The sequence below is a fragment of the Vulpes lagopus genome, chromosome 3 (genome assembly GCF_018345385.1).
Source record: "Vulpes lagopus strain Blue_001 chromosome 3, ASM1834538v1, whole genome shotgun sequence".
In the NCBI taxonomy this organism is placed as follows: Eukaryota; Metazoa; Chordata; class Mammalia; order Carnivora; family Canidae; genus Vulpes; species Vulpes lagopus.
This window is the reverse complement of record NC_054826.1, coordinates 139,684,454-139,708,341: the sequence shown is the minus strand read 5'-3', so window position 1 is coordinate 139,708,341 and position 23,888 is coordinate 139,684,454. Positions and strand designations below refer to the sequence as shown.

Genomic DNA, 23,888 nt, shown 5'->3' with positions numbered 1-23,888 from the left:
TGTAGGTGTCCTTCTGTCTAAAATGAGTCTCTTGTAGACAGTAAATAGATGGGTCCTGCTTTTTTATCCAGTCTGAAACCCTGTGCCTTTTGATGGGGTCATTAAGCCAGTTCACGTTCAGAGTTACTATTGACAGATATGAGTTTAGTGTCATCATATCTATTCAGTCCTTGTTTTTGTGGATTGTTCCACTGAACTTCTTCTAAAAATATGGAACGCTTCACGAATTTGCGTGTCATCCTTGCGCAGGGGCCATGCTAATCTTCTCTGTATTGTTCCAATTTTAGTATATGTGCTGCCGAAGCGAGCACGGTCATCCTCTTTCAGATGCACATTGCGTCAGAACCCAGTGCACTGGATTATACCTGCTTTCTCTGAAAGCCTCTCCCTGCTCTGTTCCCTCAGCCACCAACTTAGTTCAAGCCTCATCGTTTCTTGTCTATTTCATGTACTTTAACCTCAATAAACCTCAGTTTCCTCATCTGTACATTGGCCAACCTACCATATTGGGCTGATGTGGCAATTAAATAATGGAATGCCTGTGGAGTGTTTGGTATCACCCCTGGCTCCTTAGAGCTTTCAAGAAACTGTTACTGCTATCATCTATGTCAATAGAGGATTACTGATGGTAAAATGAGGACAAGGTCAGCCTCCAGGGGAGGCAATCCTATCACCAGAGGCAGGTACCAAAGCAGGAAAAGCAGAACTCAGGGTCTTCTGGGGATGGAAGCTTCAGGTCAGCAATGGCTCCCCTAATTAGACCAGGAGTGAAAGTTAAACCAGACCCAAGAGGCAACTCTCAATTGAGGCTGTCAGGAGATGGCTGAGAAGCTAGGTGAAGAAAAGTAGGACACACAAGGGATAGTTCTCAGAAAAGTGCTTTTTATGCTCTTCTGGGTCAGGGGATTTCAACTCACATGGCTCCTTTAAGACACAATATTAAAAGTAGATGCCTGGTCTAATAAATAGACAGACAGAATTATGCCCTCTCCAAAAATTTGTTAAAGTCCTAACAGTCCAGTACCCCCAAATGTAAACTTTTTTAGAAATAGGGTGTGTATAGAGGTAAGCTATTTAAGATAAAGTCATTACAGTGGGCTGTAATTTAGTATGACTGGTATCCTTCTAAAAAAGGGGAAATTTGGACACAGAAACAGACATGCACAGAGGGGAGATGAAGTGGAGACACACAGGGAGAAGACAGTCATGGGACCAGAGTGATAAATCTACAAACCAAAGAATGCCAAAAATTGCCAATAAAACCCAGAGGCTAAATTGCCAATAACCCCCAAAAGATAAAAGAGTCAAGGGAGGAGTCTCCTCTCAAAGCATCAGACCCAGAGCATGGCCTGGCCAACACCCTGATATGTGACTGTAGCCTCCAAAACTATGAAAGAATAAATTTCCATTGTTTTAAGCAACCCAGTTTTTTTTTGTGGGGTTTTTTGGTGCTTTGTGATAGCAGTTCTAGGAAACTAATACACCCAGTGATTCAAAATAATAGCCAGCCCTTTCAGACTATGTAATTAATGCATGTGATACTTTGCTAAGTATTTTTCATGGATTTTCACATTCAATCCTCACAGTTCTGTGGGTTGGGTACGATTATGTTCATTTTATAAAGGAGAACACAGTAAGCAGTAAGGGGCAGAACTGACATCTGAGCCCACTCAGCCTGACCAAGAGCTCCCCATCTCCACCACTGCCTACTGTCTCCCGACGCAAGCAAGAACACGTCAAAGCTTTAAGCAGAGAGGTAGGGCAAAACCTGCATTCGAGGAGTTCATCTTGGTAAACTATACGTATGATCTCTGCATCTATATGCCATCCTACTAAAACAGTGGCAAAGAGAAGCACCATGGTAAAGAACAGAGCTAGAATTGAAGGGTGGGCTGAAGTCTAGACATTTTGAATAGATAGATGTTTGGCATTGGGGTGGACATTTAACCTCTCAATCTCTTCTTATACAAAAATGTCTCCTGTTGCTCCCATTTCTCCTTGTATCTCTTGTTCATCCAACAAATGTATCCTAAGCAATTACTATGCACCAACAGATAAGATGAAACATTGGGATTTCAAAAAGGAAAAGACAGCCTCTGCCTCTCAGAACTTCCAGTCCCAGAATCTACGTTTGTATTACAGAGATTTTTGTTGCATCTGTTATGTATTGATTATCCTGGGTTGACATTAAGGTTGAATCAGATTTTTTCCTTCTGGAAAAGACATATCTGAATATGAATCTTGTTTTGTTTTTCCACTTTTAAAAACCGAAGTAGAAGTTGATATACAATGTTATACTAGTTGCAAGTAAACAACATAGTGATTCACAACTCTGGCCATTACGCAGTGCTCACCACGTTAAGTGTAGTTACCATCTGTCACCATACAAAGTTATTTATTATTCTTGACCACATTCCCTATGGTGTACTTTTCATCCCCATGCCTTATTTATTTTATAACTGGAAGTATGTACCTCTTAATCTCCTTTACCTATTTCACCTATCCCCTAACCCTGTCCCCTCTGAACCTATTTGTTTTCTGTATTGATAAGTCTGTTTCTGATCTGTTTGTTCGTTTTGTTTTTTTAGATTCCATATGTAAGTGGAATCATGGTATTTGTCTTTTTCTGTCAGATTTATTTCACTTGGCATAATCCTCACATATTTTTAAGGTAACATTGGGCAGGTTATGTAAGTTCTCTACATTTCAATTTTCTCACTTGTGAAATGAGGATAATAATCCTTATCTCATATTGTCAATTTGAGGATTAAATGAGATAAGGTGTGCAAACAGCTCACTGCCTGACAAATCAAAAGGCTTAACGAATCTAATATTATTATTAATCATGTGGTATGTTTTCTGGAACATACTAAATACTCAAGTGGTTAATAAATTAATGAAATATGATGGTATAATAAAAGCACTTTCATCAACTTTCGGGTTATAAAGTGTAATGTTTTTTCTTCAGAATATGTATATGCACTTAATTACTCCATTACCACTTCTTTTCTAAAGCATAAAATTTTAAAAGTGTTTGGAATGCTGCTAAATTTTAATTCTCTAGAAATACTGGTGATTAAAAAAGAGACTGTCAATATTTGTTCCACAAGTCAAGTCAGAAGAGGTAACTAAATATAATAGCTGATGCATTGAGAGCTCATTTGTATGCAAAAGAAACTCAGAGTTATCTGACTGACTGCTTTACTTGAATCATCTGATTAGTTAAAAATTAGTCTGTCTCATAATTATGACAGGTTAAACAGTAACAATAAAAAACAAAATTGAACAAATTGTTTGAAATAGGTATTGTTGCTTACCTTATTTCCTTCTACTTTGACAATCTCTGAAGGTCTACAATAAATCTACCTGTTAAGAAGCCAACCTAAATAATACTTATTCCTGAAACCATTTATAACCACTGATCTCAAATTAGCACCAATCTGTTTTTCTGTTCTCCCTGCTTCCAGAGACTACGTCACAGTAATTATTTGAGTATGAGTCTTACTTCTGTTATTGGATTCCAGAGTTCTTGCATAAAAAAAAATCTATATGATAGGTATCTTTGCTTCTCGTGCCCCTGAATACAGTGCTTTACAGAGGAGATATATCTATTACATAAATGAATCAAAGAAAAAAATCAGGGGATGAATAAATGACTGATGAGTTGCATTTCTGAATCACTGCTTCATTTAGGAACACCCACCATAAACAATACTGATAGCTTCAATGTATGATATTTCTCCAATTTTAGAGAAATTGTTTAATGTATTATAGTGAGATGATCTCATCCTTCCTTACATGCCACATTTTCTCACTCAACATTTTTTATTGAGTCCTAATTATGTACTAGGTATTATACCAGGCGGTGAAGACTCATTCTTCACTTTCCAACATAATGTTCTTTCTAAAGAAAAAAAAAAAAAAACTCCTGTGTTTCACCATTATCTCTGATAAAGTTGACATTTTTAGCATGGTACACATGCATTTGCCTCCCTTTCACCTTATATTTTGCTGCGTGGCCCTGCTTCTCCCCATAAATGTATTCTCCAGTCAGTTAGTACTACTTGCAATTTCTCACCATCATATAAACTCTCATGCTCCTGTGCTCTGGGAGATGGTATTTCCTTTGGATTATTCTTACCCATAAAAATTTCTATTCAGTATTTAAAACTTATCTCAAAGTCACTACTTTGCAATCTCTCTGCGTATACAGAGTCATTCTGACCTCACTTTTTGAAATTTCTCCCTTTAGTATGCTCTTTGCATCATGAATTTGTTTCTGCCATCAAATTTGATGTACTCTATCAAAAGCATCAATTTGCTAGTGACTCTTTTCTTACTGGATTGTAATTTCTTTGTGTGTCTGGTTTATCTCTATGTACCTAGGACTAGGAAAATAGAAGGTATTCAATAAATTCTTTATGGATGCAAAAAAATCTGAGGACATTTTAAAAGTAGTTATTATAATTACCAAACTCTCCATTCTAATGATTATATTATCTAAAATAGGTTAATTATAACACCTCTATTCCTATTGCATTTTATACTTTCCGAAGTGCATTTGAACTAATTTAAACTGAAAATGTATATTTAAAAATAAGTTCTATACACATAACTTGTATTTATTTTAGGGTGAGGGAGTTATGAGATCACTTGTGATTTGTAATATTCTCCTATCCAGGCACCTGATGAGACTGCACTCCCAGCCCCTTGAGGTTGGGCAGTTATGGGACATCCTTTGGCCAATGCAGTGTGAAGGGAAGCTGAGCATGCTACTTTCAGGCGGAAGCCCTTAGGAGATAACTGCTGATTCCCTGCAACATGAAACAATGTCACCTTGCACCCCTAAGTGAAGATGACAAAGTACAGAGCTCACTATTGATCTGAGATGGATATGTTCAGGAGCAAGGAAGACAAAACAAGCAAACAAACAAAATCCAAGTCTATATCCTGAAAGCCACTGAGATTTTTAAAGGTTTTTGTACTGCAATACATTTTTAGTCTATCTTGAATAATAATCATGATCTATTCATGTGTGAAAATTAAATGATGGTATTTCCCTACATAATTTATGCTTATCTCTAGTTATTATTTAATCCATGGGAAGATCAAAGATGTGAACAGTAACGTAGTGGGATGATCATGCTGGTTCTGCCTCTATCTTTAGCAGGAAAGTCTAGGGAAAGAAATTTAGACCATCAGCATCAAAATCGTGAATTTTGGTGAGAAAAAAAGGAACAGCTGAGAGAGGGTGAAGAAAAACATGAGAAACGCATTTGGTTTGGAAGAAGATTATATCTGAAAAGAGTGTCTAAGGACCAGCAGACTCATGTTGCTGATACTTTTATCTTTTTCAGAAGATGGGAAGAAGCAGGAATAACTATATCAATATGTAACCCAATAATTGGTTAAATTTGATTTTTTTGTTGTTATTTTTGGAGCAGAGAACATAGTATTTGTTAAGTACCAACCATATGCTTTAGTTAGTGCAATGAGGAGCTAAAAGGGGAGACTGGATGAGGATTCCTGCTCTCCTCGTTCCTCCTTCTCAGTTTGGTCTTTGGGTCACTAACTTCAGAATTCATTTAGTCAAGTGAAACACATATTCAAATTTGTTCCCTCAGTGTTTTCATGTAAATGGTATAAAAAAGAATTTCTTGAAATATTAATTGGCTCAAATAGACTCAAATTATGTACTATATGTGTCCTCAGGAGAAAGAAAAAGTAAGGTAAACTGAGTAGTTAACTATGTGTATGTGTATATTATATACTGAAGACACACAGATGCACATAATTAAAATATTCCCCTAATAACAATAATAACCTTGTCTTAAGACTAAAGAGAATGAAACAGAAAAATACCAATGGCATTTTCAAGTTTTCATATCAAATCCCCAGTCTTTGACAAAACATGAGAGACACCTAACTCTGGGAAATGAACAAGGGGTAGTGGAAGGGGAAGTGGGCGGGGGATTGGGGTGACTGGGTGATGGGCACTGAGGAGGGCACTTGGCGGGATGAGCACTGGGTGTTATGCTATATGTTGGCAAATTGAACTCCAATAAAAAATTTTAAAAAACAAAACAACAACAAAAACAAAAATCCTCAGTCTTGGAAAATTCGAATTCAAAAATTTTAATAACTGGTCAAATTCTCACACTGATTAAAAATATTATATGCGCGTCTGGGTGGCTCAGTCAATTAAACATCTGCCTTCAGCTCAGGTCATGATTCCAGGGTCTTAGAATCAAGTCCCGCATTGGGCTCTCTACTCAGCAAGGAGTCTTTCCTCTCTCTCTTTCTCAAATGTAAATAAAAAATCTTAAAACGATAAAAAATAAAAACATTATACACCTTGCTCTTACACTTTAATGAACTAATTTGTATCAACTCTTACTCATATTCTATGCTTTATTTATACTTACAATACTAAATCTCTTCTAAGATTTTATAATACATGTTCCGTTCCTTGCTCTTTATAAAACTCAATATATCCAAATATGCTTTTCTCATATAACTGAAACACTTATCATAAACATCCTTTAAATATAAGCCCCCAATGAATTTTTTTTAAAGATTTTATTTATTTATTCATGAAAGACACAGAGAGAGAGAGGCAGAGACACAGGCAGAGGGAGAAGCAGGCTCCATGCAGGGAGCCTGATGTGGGACTTGATCCCAGGGTCTCCAGGATCACACCCCAGGCTGCAGGCGGCGCTAAACCGCTGCGCCACCGGGGCTGCCCGCCCCCAGTGAATTTAAGTGCTGACAGTCCATCAACCAATTCACAGAGAATCTTGAAAGGCAGAGAAATGGTGAAGGTGTTAGGAAGGACAGCCAACTGCAAATCAATCAGAAATGCAAATAAAATAGCTCTTTTACTTCAAGTCAATGTAATTAGATTTGTCCTTATTTGATCTGCACATAACTTTTCAGAAATTTACCTAATGTATAAAAGACCCGTATTCATAAAATTAATTCAAAAGTTTAGGGTTTGTATGCTCTGCCTCCAGGTCGCAAATTCCTCAAATTAATTTCTAAATTTGCTAAGACATGTTTTCAGCCAAATGAGAATCACCAATCTTATACACAATTGCATGAACACGTTAAACTATTTACGCATTTTCCAATTTCTAAAAACTCAGCCACACCATATCATCTAGCTTCCAACTTGAAATGTCTAAAATCTACCTTTTCTGTATTTTCCCATTCTTCATTCCAATCTTTCCAACTCCAAACAGAATACATTTACAATCCTCAGTCTTCAAATAACATGTATTTTTCAAAGACTGTTTGTGGAACATCAACCTTGTAGGTATTGGGCTAGGTGTGGAAAAGATAGTGCTAACCAAATAATACTTTCCAGGGCACCTGGGTGGCTCAGTCAGTTAAGTGTCTGCCTTTGGTTCAGGTCGTGATCTACGGGTCCTGGGATGGAGCCCTCTTTGGGGATCTCCTTTCTCTCTGCTCCTCCCTCTCCCTCCACCCCCCCCACCCCTGCTCATGCTCACTCTATCTTTCTCTTTCAAATAAATAAATGTAATCTTAAAAAAAAAAAAGAAAAAGAAAACCAAATAATACTTTCCTAATATTATTTAGGTTTTGATCTAAAACTGACTCTAAATTTCCCCCATTGGATAAAAACTCTCTAATTGTTCCTATGACTTAAAAAAAAAAATATATATATATATATATATATATTTTAGATAGTATTATTTGGAATTATTATTTTAGTTTTTTCTTTCTTTTTCATGCTTTATATTCAATCTGCTCCTAAGTATTACTTTGTTCTGCATTTTTATATTTGTTCATTGATTCCTGAGAAAAAATTTTATTGAACACCTATCCTGTGTCAACCACTGTTCCAGGCTGTGGAAATACAAGAATGAAAACCAAAACAACAAAATAGCTTACCTATTATAGGGGTGAGAGACAGATAATAAATTAAAGTGATTAGGAAAGCTATGAAAAAAGAAATGAATCAAGAGGCCTAGGGAGGGTAGTGGGGGGTGGATTATTTTTAGCAAAGGAGAACCTCCTCACCCTTTATATAATGTAGAGTATTCCTGGTGCTTTATCACCTTATGCTTGAATTAGTACAATCTGTGGTCTCTCTGACTTCCTATCTTATCCTAGCTGTCTTTTTGTAATCCTTCCAGACTAATTTTCAGAAGATACTGGGCATAATTATCACATCACACTTTTTATAAAATGACTTCCAATGGATTCTATGCTAAACATATCAATTCTAAAATTTTATCTCATTGTCTGATCCTCCTTAAGTTACCTCAACAACTTCCCACTCCTCCCTGCTGCTGACCCCAAGTTCTGTTATCTTCTTCCCATGTCTTCATTCACGTGATCCCGTGTCTGGGAATTCTAAACCCTCTTATTTTCATTATCTTCCCTTCCTTTAAGCTTCAACTCAAGCCTCATTTTCCTCCTGAAGTTGTTCTGTCTAACCTTGTATTTGGATGGAGTCCTTTTCTCCAAAATTCTGTAATATGAAGACTGAAAACTAAAAATTTATCTGTTTATTCTATCTCAACTTACACACTCTTTAATTATTGTGTGTCTGTCTCCAGTCTTGCTTCAGCTGGTAGGACTCCAGCCCGACACTGGCAAACAACAGTGCTCATCACATGGTATCTTTGTCCCCTGAGAAGAGGCATAAAGTTTTCTCATGCTCTTTTAAATATCCCCCATTGTATGCAACAGAGCTCCATGAAAGCAGACTATTGCTTGTGAGTACATTTTTTTGTTTGTTTATGTTTTTAACCCATAAAACCTGGAGACTCTTTCTTAGGTTTATAGATTCCTGACCTCCTTGTTCTAATCAAACCTTGAAGCCCCACTTGAAATACTTCACCTCTTAGAGATTCCATATATCACCATCTGTGTCTAGCGAATAACTGGGTTTCCCACATCATAAGATTTCCACTAAATAATGAAGTTACAAAAATGTAATCCCAGAGACTACTTACATTATTTAGATGATTTTTTTAAAATTTTTATTTATTTATGATAGTCACAGAGAGAGAGAGAGAGGCAGAGACATAGGCAGAGGGAGAAGCAGGCTCCATGCACCAGGAGCCCGGTGTGGGATTCGATCCCAGGTCTCCAGGATCGCGCCCTGGGCCAAAGGCAGGCGCCAAACCGCTGCACCACCCAGGGATCCCTAGATGATTTTATTCTCTGTTGGGACTTCCTTTAATCCTGCAGTGCCTTCTAGAATACATATACACATAAGTATATACAGAATACATATATACAAATACATATATACAAATTATAGCACATTATATGTAGTACCAAAATCCATCCATTATCTTCCAATGCCAAAGATTCTAAAATAAATGTGTTTTTTGAAAACTTTTACAATTGTGATATTTTGTCATCCTTGATACTCAGCTTACTCATTTGTGACACCTAATGTGGTAAAAATGTGGGCAAATACCTGCCTACTACCCTTTACTTTGTGAAAAAGAGAAAGGCAAGCCAATCTTCATGTGACCCAGCTTCCCGTAACCACAGAGACCAAAGAATCTGAACATTAAAGTACCCTCTCACTGGGCACAGGTGCCATATTTTAGGTAGCTTAATCTACCCACGAGTGATCCCCTTTTGCCTAATTTCCAAGATGCACACAAATAGAAAGCTGGATTATTTTTATTATTTTCTGTGCTCTTGGCTATCTCATTCTAATAATATCACATATAGGATGTTTGATAAAAATAAAAGGTTTTCAGTCTTTTTAGAACTTTGCCTGGGGAGATACTGCATGCTTCTTTTCCAAGTCTATCGCCACAGCTTCAGAATCTCTCCTTCATTCAGGATACTATATACAGAAAGAGAGAAAAAGCAGATCCTCTGCTCTACTTATGTTAAATCCTTCCAGGTATGATTAAATAAGTCTGTTCTTTTGAATGCCAGTATAGTTGTACCCAACTTAATTTTATTGCTGGTTTAACATTTGAATTATTTTTAAAAAGGGAAAAATACAAGCACTTATAAAGCATGTCTTTATTATTGAGAATCTTGTTCATTCTAATTCTATGCTAAACGCATTAGTAAAAAGAACATGAATGGCCCTACCTCAATCATGTCTTACCTCCATCTAGTACCTTGCCTGGAATATAACAACTTCCTGAAAGGCAAATGTCAAATGAGTAAGTTGGATAAATGTGAATTAGTTTGTTTAAATTTAATATTTTTATATATGCTCTTTCAGATTGTTTTTTCAGGTATATGCCAATATATTTTTTAAGATTTTATTTATTTTAAAAAAAAGATTCTATTTATTTATTCATGAGAGACACAGAGAGAGAGGCAGAGAAATATACAGAGAGAGAAGCAGGCTCCTACAGGGAGCGGGATACAGGACTTGATCCCCAGACCAGGGTCACGCCCTGAGCCAAAGGCAGACGCCCAATGGCTGAGCTACCCAGGCATCCATTATATAACAATATTCAATCATGAATGACCATACTTGACATTAGGGGAATATTTTGAAGCATTTTAGTACTAGCAAACTTAAATAACTTATGAGTTTTCAGGTATCTTAGGTATGTTTTGGAACACAAGGCTGTGCCTAGGTTAAAAATAAAAGGAGGAAAAGTGATCAGATCATGAAATAAAAAGTTGTCTTAATGCTCATATCAACTGAGCAATTATATATTTTGTTATTGATCACATCAAGTGAAATTTTTTACTTAGTGTAATCTTATGCCCGTTAAAACAATTATCCTGACTTGGTCAAACAGTTAATTCTTATTTCCTGTACATACTTTCTACTACTCTGCTCATGTGACTTTGCCTAGGATTCCCTTATCCCATTTTTCAACACATAAGTTCTATCCTTTACTAATAATTTCAATGGCACCTCTTCTATGAAACCTTTTCATAAATCTCAACTGAAAGAATTATTTTCTTCCTAAAATTTTAACTATTTGGTTATGATGCTTGACATAATGACTGCTAATTTAAAATGTGTAAGCCCGTTTCAAGTTTTAGCTTAACATTTACTGACTACATGGGCGAGAGCAGGTTACTGTACCTTTTTTTGTTTTAAGATTTTAAATTTTATTTTAGAATAAAAGAGGGCAAGCCCTGCTTAGGAACAGGTTAGGAGCATGAGGGGAGGGACAAGAGGGGAGGAGCAGAGACAATCCTTAAACCGACTCCAGGCTGAGTGCAGAGCTGGTCACAGAGTTTAATCCCAGGATTCTAAGATCATACCCTGAGCCAAAAATCAAGAGCCAGATTCTCAACTGACTGAGCCACCCAGGTTCCCCATGTACCTTTATGTATCTCATTTTACTGATATGATAAAGAGGAATACTAGTACTTAACAGCAATACTTATGATATTATTTTCTTTATATGGGTCTACAGAACAGCGTTTCACAACTTCTTTTGTCATGTGACTGGTTCTGATCCAAATCTGAGCGTTTGTGTTGAATTAGAGGGAGGGAGTTATTAGCTGCTGTGCCTTTTTGGCTGTACCTTATCCCTTCCTCAGTGGCCATGTGTTGGGATTAAGGAGCTAGAACTAAGGTTTATAACTGACAACCATGATCAAGGATTTCAATCTCTCCGATTTGTTGCTTGAAAAAGAGCCCTTGTTGACCCACAGGAAGCTTTTTCTGAATGAGAAATACACTTTTGAACATGTCACTGGAATTTCAGGGTTACTTTATCATCATGAATAGCTTATCTCATCTTGACACCTATAGTTTCTTATCTGAGTTGAGATTAGGATCTAGTGAAGAACACATTTTGCAAGTATACTGTACACCAAGTATTATGCTAATTTTTACCTATATGAACCAATGTAATAATATATTGAAATTACTTTAGAAATTATAAATATTAATTGTATGAAAGGATCAATAATTTGTTTCTGCACACATCTTCTCAATTTACTAATAGATAAGTTCTTTAAGAATGGATTGAAATGTAATTTAACAGATGCAGTATTGCATAATGCTTAAGAATGTGGCTTTTAGATTCAAATCTTATTCATGCCACTTACTAGCTGTGTGACTTTGTACAAGTTACTTAAATATTTCTGTCATGTTTACTCATCTGTAAAATAGGGTGAATTATACTATGCACCTCAGTGAATTTTTGTGAAGCGTAAGTGATTGAATGCATAAAAAAGCTTGGAAAACTATCTGTCATAAGCAAAGAGTTCTTAAAAATGTTTAACTTATTATTTTCTAGTGTTCTTTCCAGAATTCAGCAGTATTTTGGAAAAGTGAATCGATAATAAGCCTAAATGTTATCCTATTTTTGCTGTAATGTATTTTCTTAGATTATTATATAACTTTACATGTCTGTAGTCAAGTTTCCAATAATTTCATTTCCACAATAATTTGTATTTGTATCCTATGCTTTAAGCTTAAGTTTTAGTAATTTCCTTTTAAAAATGAAATAACAGGGGCACCTGGGTGGCTCTGTCTGTTAAGTGTCTGCCTTCAGTTCAGGTCATGATCTCAAGGTCCTAGGATGGAGCCCCACATCAGCCTCTCCCTCAGTGGGAAGTCTGCTTTTCCCTTCCCCTCAGGCCTTCCCCCCTGCTCATGCTCACTCCCTCTCTTTCTCTCTCATAAATAAATAAAATCTTTAAAAAAATCTTTTAAAAAATAAATAATAAAAAAAACATTTTTTGTGCCATCTGGATACATGCATGATATAGAATCTGATTGGCCCCAAACAAAGATGCACATGTATCTGCTGAGATGATAGATAGATGTTACTCCTCTCAGGCATCTATTTGCATGAAATTATCTGAATAAGGCAGAGTTTTTGGGCAATGGAGGTGGATAGTGTGGTGTCCTTTTTCCAGAATGGTACTACAACATAAATAAATCCTAGCCCTGTGGAGAAGGAAAGAGGCATACACTGAAGGAGATGCTTTCATGAGGGACATTGTGAAAACAAGGCACTCACAATGCTGAGTCAGATATGCCTTCACTTTTAATTAAGGAGTCCAACATTTTTAGTCTGTCTGATAACTAAATCCTTTGTTGACAAAAATGTACTCATATGCTATCAAAAATGTAAAGCACTATTCCAAAAATATGACTATACATATTTATTTTATCTAAAATTAAGTTTATTTGGCTTAAAAATCTTGTAAAATAATCTGAACCAAATAGTATTGGTTAGTCAAGGTTACCAAACAATTTAAGTAGTAGTAGAGTACTCATTTATTCATTTGTTCAACGACTATTTTTTTGAGAGACTACCACATGCTGGGCACCATGTTAGGCCCTGGATATATACCGGAGAGCAATATAGACTTTCTTTCTGTCCTCGTGAAGCTTACAATCTATTGAGAGACACATAGAATCAAGTAAATATGTCATCATGAATGCAAAAAGTATTAAAAGAAAATGAATATGATTCTTTGACATATTATATAATGAGAAAAATTACTTTACTTTGGATGGTCAGGGAAAGCTTGTCTAAGGAAGAGTCATTTAAACTGAGACCGGGATGTGAGAGAAAGCCAGCCATATAGAGTCTGTGAAAGAGCATTCTAGGCAAATGGAAGGCTATCTGCAAAGTTCCAATGGAATTCCACATGCAGGATGGGAGATGTAAGAGAAACAGTGATGTTAGCCAGGCTAAATCACAGAGAACATTGTAGTTTATGGAAAGGAATTGATTTCTTTTTTTCTAAATGCAGTGGGAAGACATTGACAGAGATATGAGTTTATTTTGTTTAAAATAGGTCACACTGGGGATGCCTGGGTGGCTCAGCAGTTGACCGTCTGCCTTTGGCCCAGAGCCTGATACCGGGATCTGGGTATCTGGGATCTAATCCGGGATCCGGGATCGAGTCCCCCGTCAGGCTTCTTGCAGGGAGCTTGCTTCTCCCTTCTCCCTCAGCCTGTGTCTCTGCCTCTCTCTCTCTCTCTCTCTCTCTCTCTCTCTCTCTGTGTGTGTCTCTCATGAATAAATAAATAAAATCTTTTAAAAAATAGATCATACTGGTTATTTATTTAAAGAGTTTGAAAGCTGAAACACATGTTTGAAAGCTATTGCCATAAGCGAGAAGCTTGAACCAAGATTGTGAAAATAAATAGGGAGAGAAATTCATACATTAGTTAAGTCAACAGGATTTGGTGATGGATTTGATATGGGGGACAGAAGACTAGAGAGGGAGAAGAAACACCCAAGGTCATTTCCAAGCATTGTAAAAACAGACATTGTGCTGCTGGGTGGATGGCATAACCATGTGCAGAGATGGACAAGACATAGAGAGGCATAGCAGTGCAGAAAAGATACTCTATGTAGAGTACAGCTTCTTTCAATTGTCTGCATCTACATATACTCACTCTGGAGCTTAAGCAACATCAATTCCAGAACTGCAGCTAATTTGGAAGCAGGGAAACACACCTAGAAAATTATACTAAGGCAAATTTTTACTTTTTCCTCCCATCCATTTGTTCTTGCCCATACTATATCTGTAAGAATTAGAAGTATAAAGGCCTGAGGAAGAGGATATGAGAACATGAGTAGAAAGTAATAGAAAATGAGTAGCATAAGAATAAACATTAAAAAAATGTTAAAGTTTGGTTTATTTTTAAAACTTTAGCTTGATGAATAAAACATTTAGGCTGAAGTTTTCATATACTTCATCAAAACTTATTCTCTCCAAAAATATTTCTAAAAATGGAAATTTCAGGGTCCTACTGAGCTGAAGCAGCATGTTTTTCCAGCCTTTCATTTGCAATGGTTTAGGTAACTCCATTATTTCATAGAACTTAAATTTTCTTCATTAATGAATGAAGAAAATTAAAGCAAATGGGAAAATAGTTCTTGTCAAATAGTTAATTCAACCGCTATTTCTATAGATCCAAGTTTCAAAGGTCTACAAATGATACTTAACATTTAATTGACCTATTACTTAATTTAATTAAATTTCCAGCAAATAGCACAGTTTGGACTAAATGTTACAAAAGTAAATTCAAATGTAAAGTAATAGGAAAAGCCTTCAATTTGGGAGGTGGGAATGGGGTTTGTGAATAGTAACCATTTTCAGCAGTTTTCATCTCTTTGGAGTTTTTTTCCATATCTATAAAATAAGGATAATATAGCCCTCATCTAAGAGTTGTTGTAAGAACTAAAACAGATAATGTACACAAAATGCAAGTGTGGTTAGGGTGCCTGGGTGGCTCAGTTGGTTGATCCTCAGACTATTGGTTTTGACTCAGGTCAGGATCTCATGGGTCCTGGGATCAAGCAGAGAAGGGCTGCATGCTCAGCAGGGAGTCTGCTTGGAGATTCTCTCCCTTTGCCCCTCCTGCCATGCTCTCTCTCTCTAATAGATAAACAAATCTTTAAAAAAAAAATGCAAGTGTGGTATTAGGCATCATTGATTACTCTGAAAATACATTATGTATATGGAAATAAAAACATACATATATATTATATAAATAGTACAAATTATAACAAATTATATATAATGGAAGATCAAGCACATGTTATTAATATTTAGCCAATAAATATTTACTGAGCACAATGTTACATGAAAGCTGCAATTTTGGTTGTTGAGAATAAATAAGTGAACAAAAAAAGTACGTTGTGGATTATATTCTATCTAGCAGGGGAAAATTAATGACAGTCAGATACTCATGCAATAATCAGGTAGTGGAATGAAGAAAATAAGGCAGAGAGAGGGAAGAGAGGAAACATAGAGTGGTTAGCTAAGCCGTTTCTGATCAGAATGACATTTGAGCAAAGACCAAAGGAAATGAGAGGTAAACACTGGGGGTAAAACTTCCTAAACAAGGGAAGAACAGATGCCAAGTTCTGAGAGTGCTCAGCATGCTCAAGAATCTCCAAGCAGGACAACGTGCCTGGGGCAGAATGAATGAGAGGAGATGATGTCAGAACGAGAAATGAGTAGGCGATGACACTGGGGAGTTGGTTGGGGGCCAGACCATGGGAGCTTTTCAGACAATATTGCAGATTTGGGCTTTACTCTGAGTTAGATGCAAAATCTCTAGTGGGTTTAGGCAGAAAAGTGTCATGATCTAACTAACATATGTTTTATTTTTTTTTAAGATTTTATTTATTTATTCATGAGATAGAGAGAGAGAGAGAGAGAGGCAGAGACACAGGCAGAGGGAGAAGCAGGCTCCATGCAGGGAGCCTGATGTGGGACTTGATCCCAGGTCTCCAGGATCACACCCTGGGCTGAAGGCAGGAGTAATACCCTAAACTATGTTAGAAGAATGGAATTCCATGGAATTCCACAAGGAAGGGCATGTTCACAGATAGAGGCGCCATTAGTTCACCATTGCCTGAGTACAGATTCGAGTAAGTTGATAAATTCAATATTGAGAGCATGTGAACATTTTCTTCTCATTGATCACATTTTCTCAATGACATAAGAATCAAGGAAATTAAATGAGAGAAGGAAAGGGATTATTGGAGTTTTATAAGAGAGAAGAGAAGATGGAATCTCTACCAAAGAGAGTGATTAACTGGGAAAATGTGGTAGAACTGGTTGTAACTTGATGCAAGTGTTTTTTTTTTTTTTTGTCTTTTTTTTTTTTAAGAGTGTAAAGTCTCTTATTTTTTTTATTTATGATAGTCAGAGAGAGAGAGAGAGAGAAGCAGGCTCCATGCACCAGGAGCCCGACGTGGGATTCGATCCCAGGTCTCCAGGATCGCGCCCTGGGCCAAAGGCAGGCGCTAAACCGCTGCGCCACCAGGGATCCCTGATGCAAGTGTTGATGACAGTTTAAAATTACACTGCTTAGCATGGCTGTCCGCTCTCTTCTAGCCAGGATCAGCTGCGTGGGTTGAAAGAGGAGAAGTCAGAAAATTGACTTTAACCAGGGCTGGGGCTTTCACAAGTAATTGCAGTGAAGAGATGCTCATTCCAAATGGAGAAATCAAAGATGATTTCTTGGCAGGAAATGGATTTGACATGGATACTGGTTTTGTATGGACCTCAAGTGGCCAGAATGTTTGAAGAGTGTCACCAAATAGAAGGATATGATGAAAAAACACGCCTCAAGGAGATAAAGAATCAAGACTGTCAAATGGAAGGATATAATTGACCCATATATTATATGGAAATGTTTTAGTGGAGTGAATTGCAATGGGTAGTGATAAGAAAGAGGGAAGAGAGGAAAAAGGTGTACTGGTCCAAAAGGAATGCATTTGGTGACGTTTGACTGTTGTCTTTTGTAATGCTTGTAGTCTTTACCTAAGAGAGGGGTTAACTGAGGAAATGTGGTAGAACTGGTCGTAACTTTTGAAAAAATTGTAGACTTTTAATTTGACAGAAAATCCTATTGGATGCACCTCTTGTTCACATATTAGTCAAACATTTTTGGGGGGGTTTGAAAAACTTACACTAAATTTAAGAACTAAAATAAGAATAAAAAATATTTTTCCGTTTGGGCAAAATTTCAATTTTTAGAGTTTCCTGAAGGAAACAAAATCAGTAGAAAATTATATTGAGGGCAGCTCGTGTGGCTCAGGAGTTTAGCACTGCTTTCAGCCCAGGGTGTGGTCCTGGAGACCTGGGATCAAGTCCCACGTCGGGCTCCCTGCATGAAGCCTGCTTCTCCCTCTGCCTGTGTCTCTGGCTCTCTCTCTCTCTCTCTCTCTCTCTCTCTCTCTGTCTCTCATGAATAAATAAATTAAATATTTAAAAAAAAAGAAAATTACATTGATTAGACAACTATCTGATCAAAGATTCATTCTAATAGGTTTATTTTTTTCTACCTCTTTTTTTGAAAATAAATACTTTTTGTATTTTGTCTATTTGATACTGTGGAAGACAGAAACACGACTGGCTTATTCTTTACATAAACCTAAAACCATATTCTTATTCATTTCTTCCAATTCCTCCTCTCCATCTTCACCCCATCCCATTAAAGAAACAAAGGGATATAGAAAGCAGAGATATTGTCAAATTTCTATTCTTAAATAACTCAACAAAGAACAAAGACATTTATGTTTCTATTTATTGAGATGTATATTCCCCTTAAAAAATGAATAACACTCCCAACTACTGAGGATGAGATGCCCTGAATTGCACTTGGTGTCCTTTAACTCTTCCTTCATTCTAAAATCTTATATATGTGTGTAATTAAAGCAGCATAATCCATAATCCACGAATAAGCCAGCATTAATAGCTTCCCTTTGATTTTCTTTGTCTGACATTTTTGGGGGTACATATAGTGCATAATTTCTTTGTCCCAAAGTTATGAGAAAAAATTTTAAACTATTTTTTAGAAATCATTTTCTTTAAAATTTTCTTCTAAACAGTGAGAAGAATGAATGTTGTGATTAAAGCAGAACAAGAAAGGCATGACTAAAGAATTATTGCTCAAATGTCTTAGTATTGCCACTATAGTGTCATAGTAATATACAATTCATAAGGACTGTATGTTTAGTATTTAAATGTTTGTCATTTTTATTTATGAGAAATCTAAGATATACAGTGTGTATACCATGCATCAGATACTACGTAGAAGGTTTAAATTGTTGTCTTATCTACCTCACAGAACATCAGTATGAGGTGTTGCTATCTCAATGCTATCTATAAAAAAATTCAGCCTCAGGGAAACAAAGTATTTTTTCAATATTGCATAGATCCTTGAGCAAATAATTAGATACATAGATACATAAAATAATGCCTACATGAGCTATAGCCAATCCAAAATGTAGGGAGAAAATTTTAAAGAAAAATAAATGATTCTGTATATTTAAAATACATATAATAAACAGTGACTGTATATTTGCTGTTTACTTATAGAGTATGCTCTAAAGTGATTTTTGCATCAAACACGTAACCACCCGAACATCTGAATCCCTTATAAATGGGAGAGTCTATCACCCTCTGATGTTTGTATGACGATTTTAATTTGAGAATCTATCTTGACTGAGTAGAAGAAATTTATCAAATGAAAAGCTTGCCTTCTGGATTTTTGCACCCTGTAGAGTACAGGTAGCAAAAGGAGGCACCAGAGAAGGAGACTAGGGCAGAGTAGAGGTAGGGTAACCAGAGGAAAGTAATTTGTAGGAGGAAAGGCATATATAGCATGACTAGAAACCCTTATTGAAGAATTTGGTGGTTTGGGACCTTACAGTGAGATTATCACTTAGATTATTGGCAAGAATTCCAGTCAGAGGAGGATCAACAGTCCTTGGATAATAGCTATGAGGTCCCAGAAATACTGGGATTTTAATACTGACTTGCAAGACGTCATTACCATCACCTCTATTGATTCCATGACACCAGGACTCCCAAGAAGTCCACATATTCATAGGAATGAGGAAGCTATTGTGACTGAATTCCATTAGGCTTTTTGTTATTAAGCTAGATTTTAAGATGGCTTGATTTCATTGCCCTCATACAGGTTAGAAAGGAAATGAAGAATTAATTGTACTGAAAAATATTTTTGACTTAGAAGTCATTGTACTTTTGAAATTTTTAATATTTGCTTTGATTTTGTAATTTGCCTTATATTCCTGGAGTTTGCTTTGTTATTCTTTTTGAAGCTCTTGAGCTGAATGATTAGTTTGTGCTTTGTTTAATAATGAATATATCCATGACTAAGATGTTTTCTCTGAGAAATATTTTGGTCCTGTTCCATAATTTTTTAACTTTTTAACTGTAGAGCTACTTAAGTATATACAGAAGTAGAATAGTATAATGAAGTCCCATGCATATCTATTACCCAGCTGCACTGTATGAACAGATGACCAGTCTTCTTTCACTTTTAGATCTTCAGCAAGATCTTCCACTACTGGAAGTTTTTAAGTAAATCTTAGACATCATATCATTTCATCTGTAAGAACTTCTAAAATATAAGTATTCTTATGTAACTTTATATTTCTTTAAGTACAGAACTCTCTCCCTCCTTTTATTGGAGAAATCTGGCTGTTTTATTCCATTATTCTATAGTTTCCCAAATCTAGATTTTGTTAGGTATCATTTACCATGTGTTTTATGTCTCTCATTTTCCCTGTAAATTGATCTTTACTGGAGCAGATGTCATCTCAACCAAAGGTGGAGTCATGTATATCCACTGAGACACATAGTGTCTATTGTCTCTTTGTCAAAATAGCAAATGTTGTTGATCATTGCCCAGATTGTTTACATTAGGTTTACTTTAAGAGGTTACAGAATGGTGATTTGCACTTTTTTCATTTTTCCTTCATTTATTAGTTATAAAGTTTCCATAAAGAGTAACTTCCATTCATCAATTATTTTGTTGTTCTGAGGTATATAGTTCCTGTAGGAAGGGTGGAATGATTGATTAATTATTTTCTTTTTTTACATTTTAAAAAAATATAAAGTTGGTTTCCTAGTATCTTTATGGGTCTCCAAGGATTTTTTTTTTTACTTGGCAGGGAGTAGTAGAGAAGGCATTTATTCTTATGAACTCATGGATTTAAACATATTTGATATTTTTATTCTTATTGTTGTTCAATATGTTCTTTTTTGTCCAGTGGAAATATCATTTTGTTCTTGATTCATTATGAAATGAATCTAGTATATTTTGAGAGCTTTCTTACTTTTTGTTATGACAAATGTTCTGGGCTCATATTGTACATTTCCTGACCCAGGCCTAAAATAAGCTTTCTTCCCTGAAACCTGGTTCCTTTCAGTAGAAAATGACATCCAGAGATCATAATCAAAGTGCTAGGATCATAGCTCATAAGTTTTAAAAGAAACTTCTTGTCATTCATTTTCTAAATAGTCTATAATTAGAACTTTAATTTCCTCTTTGACCTATGAGATATATTTACACATTGTCCAGGTGGTCAAATGTTTTCTGATTATCTATTTTCCTTTTCTTGTTATTGTTTTCTTGATCAAAGAAAACTATCCTTACAAACTTTGCTTTTTGCAGGCTGAAAGAGTTTTCTGTGACAATATAATATTTGAAAATATTTTGTCAACTTTAAAGAGAAAGTATTGTATCTGCTGTAGGATGCTTAAGTTTCTTGTAGACCCTAAAATAAAAGGAGCTTAAATAAGTGGAAAGTTTCTTTCTCTCTTTTGTAACAGTCTAAGCATAATCAATCCAGGGCTGATATGGAGGTTTCCATCTTGCTGTTCTGCTATTTCTGGGAGGTTGTTCTCATCCGCATGGAAGATGGCTCATTACCACATTCACATCTCAGGCAGATGGATGGGGACCAGATGATGGTCCAAAGAACATGGTCACATTATGATTCAAGTGAGGCTGAAAAAGAGAAGGATTATTCTACTTTTAAAGTTATTATATTTATTGTTAAAGTATTCCTGATACAGATGAAGATGAGAAAAAATAATGGGTTGAGGGTGTCAACAATCTCTGATATAGCCTAAAAGATAACTTAATCTTTGAAATTATAATTTCCCTAACATATGTATAGCTTTGGTCTCCTTAATTAATTTTGGCTATTAGAACATATTTCCCTTTGATTTAGGTATATGTCTTATTTTTAATTAGGTAAATTTTCTTCTTCTTCTTCTTCTTACAATTTTCTTCTTTTATATCTGGAACCATTTATTCTGTCCCATATGTACAGCTCTTTTCTTCAGGCTCACTCTTTTCTCTAGGATCTGGATTTGCTTAACTTGGATTGCAAGAATGTAAGTATATAATTACAAAGTACATAATTCCTATATTAGTGAAAGGGTTCAGACCCAATGATTTCTATGCCTAGGAAGGGGTTCCTAAATTTTAGTAGAAGCTTGGCCTGATTATCTCAAAGATTCTTCTCAACTCTAGGATCCCCTGATACTGTAAAATGTTTATAAGATATTGAATTTATCTTTTCATTTCGGCACTTCATATGGATCTTATAGACTCTGTAAAACATATAGGGTTTGTTCAAGGAAGTTAAAGTTGTAATGACCAAAGCAAAGTGCAGGTATAGTATTTGCAGGAGAATGTTTGCCTACAGAGATCTTTCCATCTCGAATGAGTTTTCTCCTGACTGAAGTTCTTTAGGAGTCCCTTGAATCTCACAGGTAGTCTCCTAGAGTCACTATTACTTCTTTTTTTCCAGTGGCAGCTCATGAACACATGATTGGGTGTTTCTTATTGCTAGGAGATTTCAGTCAGGTATTTATATATTTGTATTGGGTTGTGTCATTGCCATGTGCCAGACTGTTGTGAAACTAAGATGGAAAAGACCTATATACACCATCATAAGTCTTACGGTCTCAATACTACAATACTTCCATGTAGTTATAAAGTTTCTCTTGAAAAATAGTCTATCTCTGAATATATAAACTTATATGTATGTGTATATATATATATACATATATATATAACAAATAGCTGTAGATAGTAGAAAAAGGATCATTCTGATAAAGTTTTAAAAGTTAGCTATCAATGAAGCACAAAAGTTATGTTTACATAGACTGATGTTGTATTAGTTCAGCCTATTTAAGAAGTGGAAACTCCTTAGGCTATCTTGAGCTACTGGTTAAACCACTCAACAACTAATAAATCAGTCTACCAAATTTTGGACGGAAATAATATAGAATAATTTTTTTAAATTTCTTTCCATACACATAGAATTACAGAATCCTACAGGGATCCAATGGCCTAACATCTATATAATGTATATATGTGTCACTAGATTTTGCCCTTCACTGTTTTGAAAAAAATTATGTAACAGTCCCAGAGCACTTTCATAATGTTAGAGGTCAGTTTCCAAATCAAGTGCAAGTATTAGCTCCACAAATCATATGTTTTTAATTTTACAATATTTAAGTGGTGATTTGCATACCACTTTTTGCAATTTAGTGTGAAGAAATTTATTGAGATAAAAAATGCACGAGCCTTAAATAAAAACTTAGTAAAGCACTCACAATCCATGCCCAGTGGGCATGCAACCTAATTAGCCTGATTGGCCTAATGCAGTCCTAGGAACTCACACTACATTAACAACTCAGTTAACCACATTTTAAAACTGGGCCGACAATGTTAAAATCTCATGGGCTTCATTATGCTTTAGTGCAAACTGGGCATCTCTAAAATTGCAAATGACTTGAGAAAATAAAGAGTACCGGCAACAACTCTGTATTACTGTAGTGCTGTAGTACTGATCCAGATACCTTTTCACTTGCCAAAGGATATCTCTCTATTATACTCGTTTGTATCAACATCCCCATCAACTTCAGCCAAATGTTTTTTGTAGCCACTTGGTGGTAGTTCTGCTTTATGGAATGTGATTGAAGATTGTCTATCCTACGTACCTCACTAAGTTAGGTCAATTTTTAAATGGAAAAATCCCAGGGAAAAGCAGGCATTTTTGGCACAAGGTGAGAATATAGTATTTGTACCATACCTAACACATATACATGTGTCTGCCACACCAGACAGAAAACATTACAGTAAGATGGAGACATGTATCAGCTAGCACTGAGTCCTGGGTCAAGAACTCCCTGAATAAGTCTATCCTGAAGAGGACATAGCTGCAGGATGCCCCTCCTATCCTCCTCTCAGGCTTTAGGCAGACTTTGGACTCTAAGGCACTCTTAACTCCTATGTGCCATGGAAAGATACCTCATACCCTCACAGTGGAGTTGATGTGGGGATGTAGAGGCAGTTAGGAGGGAGTCCAGCTGTGCTACCTGCCAGAAGCTCCACAGAGGTCTGGCTGAGATTGAGTGTACTAGGTCAGCTATTGCCAACTACAGTACCCAACTACAGCAGCCATGCCCAAGACCTCTTAGCACCAGGAAGTGAAGGTAAGTTGAGTCAGGAGAGGGGAATCTCTAGTCCTGATCAAACTGAAGAGGAGACAAGAAATTTCCCAACCACAAACTTTAGCGTAGTATAAAGCAGTTATGAGGACCTGTATGTAGGACTGTCCCTCCCCTCCTGTCAATCACTGTTGATT

The 23,888-nt window shown here is 36.1% G+C and overlaps 1 non-coding gene across 1 annotated transcript; it reads right to left on the bottom strand.

The window, feature by feature from the left end:
* Positions 1-204: 204 nt before the first annotated feature.
* Positions 205-311, bottom strand: LOC121488425. The gene has a single exon (XR_005987054.1). It is a non-coding gene; the product is annotated as a U6 spliceosomal RNA (small nuclear RNA).
* Between the last annotated feature and the right edge of the window lie 23,577 nt (positions 312-23,888).